The sequence below is a fragment of the Phyllobates terribilis genome, unplaced genomic scaffold (genome assembly GCF_046119375.1).
Source record: "Phyllobates terribilis strain yellow unplaced genomic scaffold, ASM4611937v1 Scaffold_10__3_contigs__length_209671492, whole genome shotgun sequence".
Taxonomy (NCBI): domain Eukaryota; kingdom Metazoa; phylum Chordata; class Amphibia; order Anura; family Dendrobatidae; genus Phyllobates; species Phyllobates terribilis.
The window spans coordinates 209,518,902-209,523,483 of NW_027362770.1; positions in this window are offsets into that span (position 1 = coordinate 209,518,902).

Genomic DNA, 4,582 nt, shown 5'->3' on the forward strand with positions numbered 1-4,582 from the left:
CCCTATAACATAGTATTCCCTCATTTAGTGGAAATTTTCACAAAAAAGTGAAATTTTCAAAGAGTCAGAAATTTGCCAAAAAAACGACTAAGTATGAAGGACTCATCGGGAGTCGAAATGTGTCGGGGCTGAGAGGTACCTCTCTCTCATATATTCTTCCGGTGGTCTGCAAAACTGAGTATTTGCATGGAGTGTCACCCTATACCCTCTACAGGGACACTTGCAAAAAAGTGTCCCATCGCTTGGTAGTGTCACCTGGATTCGGCTCACAAGAATTTCCTCATTCTGGCTCTTTTTCACTTTTTGCCTCTTTGGCAACATCTAGTGGGCAACCGGGGACAGTTTTTCAACTTTTTTTCAATTTTACCCCCGTGGGATATATATTTCACCCACACATTTGGAACTCTCCTGGGGTACCCTCACACATATTATTCCCTCATTAATTGGATATTTTCCCAAAAAAGTGAAATTTTCAAAAAGTCAGAAATTTGGCTCAAAACGACTAAGTGTGAAGGACTCATCGGGCAAATCGCTCTGGAACTGAAATCGGATGCGCTCACTGACATTTCCTACCTCTCTGGAAGTTTCCTGCACACAGATATTTCCCATAAGCTAACCTCGCAAACCAAATGTCTGAAAATTAGGTTCCTCTCATATAGCGCAATAGAACAAACGTATATGAGATAGGTTAGGTTTTTTCCGTCAACGCTGCTGATGCTTTTCAACCGTGCAGGTGGCTGCCTTATGGGTGCCTCAGCCCCTGTGATGCCGTATAGAAGATACGGAGGAATATATCCAGGTTTGAATATTTCCAGCAGCACTACAGGTGATTTGCACCCGTGCGAGCGACTCATCACCTGTTACGCGAGAGCAGTGATTAGCCCCTAGAGCGGAAACTAATCAGCCGAGCGGCTGATGCAGCCTGGATGGGTGCGGCAGAAATTCAGATCACCTCCGCTGCAGATGCAAGGACTTTAAAGCTCAATTTGACTGCGGGAAACGTGTCGCTATGAAGCGGTAAGTAGAAGTTATTCGTCGCCCACATATAGGAGAATGTAACTGACGCGCCCCCTGGGCCAGTGTTGTTGGGGATACCCGGAGCCGGATCAGATGGGGGTTGTAGTCTCCGAGTGGCTGTGACCCGGTCCGTGCCCAGGGTGTCAAGCTCAGTGTGTGGCAGTCCTTATGATGTTACTAGATGTTCTTTTGTGTCGACTACGCCACCCGTTGAATTGCGGTCAATACGGCCGCCGCTGCAGCAGGGTCCGCTGAGGCTGGTGATGTATGTGCAGCTCAGGTAGTATAACCCCCAACGGGAGGGGTATAGCCTCAGGGGGTCAGTTGCAGAGGATGGGGGTTGTGGTGGTGCAGCAAGGATGGAAATGAGACTCAGAGTCGGGCTGTGCAGTTCAGGGTTTGTTTACTTACTGCAGTTGTTCTGGTCACTCCGGCCTTAAGTGACCACCCGAGCCGTGCTGCGTCCACCAGGTCCTGGACTCGGCCAACCCCCAGGTGATTCTGGAGCGTGGTCCTGAGCTCCCTTTCTGTCCTGTCCTCTTCTCTGGCCTTCCCCACCAGGGATCCACCTATGTCCGGCTCCCTCGGGCCTCTTGGTGGTAAACCCTTGTCTCTGGGTTCCCTGACCCTATTCCTGGTCTGCCTTCCGGGTGGGTTTAGTGGGTGGTCGTGGCAGATCCTGCCCACGACCTCCGGTTCCTGGCTAAGGTGTGCTGTAGCCTCTGCCAGCTTGGGATCCGGTACCCTGTTGCCAACTCTTCACCCTCTGGTCTAATTTGGGCTCTTGGAGTTCCTTCGTTCTCCCCCTCTGGGTCTTTCTTTCTCCTCTCTCTCTCTGGGCCTTGGAGCTGCTCTTCTCCTCTGCTCTGCTCCTCAGGTTACACTCTGACAGACTGACCCTGATCTAAGATGGTTCCCACCTTATATACTCCCTCTATGTGTGAGCTCAGGTGACCAGCACCCAATGAGCTCCTAGCACTACCCAGACTGCTCCCCCTATCTGCCCCTACACTACTGGGATGTTCCACCCCCCTCCCACTCCAGCCAGGAACAGACACTATCGTACCTGCACATAAACTGGTGGGAGTACCGTCGGTCTGTTCCCCGAAATGGGATGTGTGTAGTGCATGCAGCTAACTGAGCTCAGTTCCACACTCCATCCTTACCCGGGAGTGGAATATCACACCTCTGGCTTGAGGTGTAATGCCCCTGTAGCAGCCGAATCCTCAGGGTGCTACATAACCGCCACACCAGGCTGCGGCGGACCCCATGTTGCACGGTTGTAAAACCGCAGTGAACGTTTGTGTTGCTTATTTCCCCACATCCACCAACGTACACCGCTGACTTGCCCCGTGTGCCACAGGGTGACGAGATATCTGTCCACACATCTGAGAAGGGTGTGCATGAGGTCCGAAAGCGTCTCGGAGATAAAAAAAAACTTGGCTATCGCCAAAGATCGACTTAGACTTGTCGCGGTTAAGGGCACAGCTATACTATTCAGCGAGCTCAAGCCTCTGCAATCCCTGGAAGATGTGGTAGCATTTGCCGAAAGCCGTGGGTATTTTATAGTAAACAAACCTACATTTCAGTTAGAAAACATACCGCTGACCTCTGTAGGACAGACCCAGGCGCCAACAGACTGTTTGCACCCATGCTACGTGCCCCCTGTGGAGTCATATTCACATATGATGGACGCGCCTGTCCCTGAACAGTCTGCACACAATTTTGAGGGAGCCCCATGCCCCGAGTCGGACCCCATTGAGGCCATGGATGGCAGCACACAAAACATTCAGTCTAGGCAATGGAGAAACGAAAGCTCCCTGGCTAGAACGGCCGCCGGCTTGTATATGCGTCACTCAGTAAATAGCCCCATGTAGAAGAGCTTCCGCACATATTTGACAGTAACCCGTGGGGTCCCTAATTGTAACCAGGAGGTATCGAATGTTGCACGGTTTCTTTTCTTTATCAACCCAAGATTTATAACTCTGGAGTACTTAACCAAACCAATAAAAGTGAATGATTTTTTTAAAAAACTCAGCAGCCTCAAACAATCGAACCAGACCTCCCTCAAAATACTGAAGCACATTCGGCGATTCACCACCTATCAGATGAGGGGCACACAACTGAGCATAGAGAATCCTCAGCTATACAGGGCGTGTGAGGTGTTTATGAACTTTACGGAGGACCTGCGTAAGACCTTGTACAGGGGAGTCTGCCAAGACTCAGTGAGCAAGAGGTACCCAATATTCTGAGAGATTTTTACCAAACATCGGCTGTTGGGTAGAAAAGTGCTATAACTGTATTTCACCCCACAGGTACGATACGCTGATGAAGCCCTCCAAGACACCGAATGACTGCCAGAAAATACTGGACGAAGCAAGACCTACATTTCTAGCGAGCATAGAGAATGTCCAGGACGGGGGATCAGAAGAGGACCGAAGGGAAGTTATTCTGTACCTCCAGGCCCTTCTGATTCTAAGACACCTCCAAAGGCCAGGTGTTGTTCGCAATTTGACCGTAAGTAGTGTTAGTCTGCATGGGCAGCGGTCATTGCGGAACCGTCTCAATCATCTCCCTTCTTTTTACACCTTAGGTTTCAGAGTGGAACGGGAGGACCTATCACATGTACCGCGGTGTTCGAAAGACGATTGTCGGTGTGAAAACACACAAGTGTGCATCCACTCAAGTAGCATCGTTCGTGCTTTCAGAGGAAGAACATTCGGTAAGGTTTCTACAAGCCAGGGGACCCGGGCTACCCGACTCCACATGGGGTTGAAACCCCTCTGTTGTCCCCATGCAAAACTCGTTTGAGGTATACCCTCTGGCTCGAGATTAAGTTTTTTTTTCTTTTTCAGTGGTTCAAAGTCTATGCAGAACATATCAGACCTGTCATTGCCGCTGGCCGAGAGAAATCGCAAACTTTTTTCTGACGTGTATAGGGAAGGTCGTAATGAACCCATCCGCTGCTCTCCGGAGAAAGCACTTGTGGATATGTGTCGTGCCCATGAATTGGTAATAAATTCGGGGCAGGCTGTTGGAGACGACAGCCAGGCTGATGGAGCCGAAAGGCTGGCTGATGGAGACGACAGCCAGGTTGATGGAGACGACAGGCGGGCTGATGGATACGACAGGCGGGCTGATGGATACGACAGCCAGGCTGATGGAGCCAACAGGCTGGCTGATGGAGACGACAGCCAGGTTGATGGAGACGACAGGCGGGCTGATGGATTTGACAGCCAGGTTGATGAAGACGACAGGCTGGCTGATGGAGACGACAGCCAGGTTGATGGAAACGACAGGCGGACTGATGGAGACGACAGTCAGCCACCTGTATTGGCTTCCCCCAGTCATTCAGAGAACCAGCAAGCAGACAATATGGAAATCATGAGGCCGATAGCGAAGCCTATTGAGAGGCTAGGCTTAAACACCTTTCGGCTCATCCCAATTAGGTGCACCAAACCAGTGTAAAACTGAGAAAAATTACAACCAATAATAAAGTCATTCAAATGTTCGTCTGCACTTTTATTCCAACTGTAGAATACACGGCCTACCACCGTCCACGGGC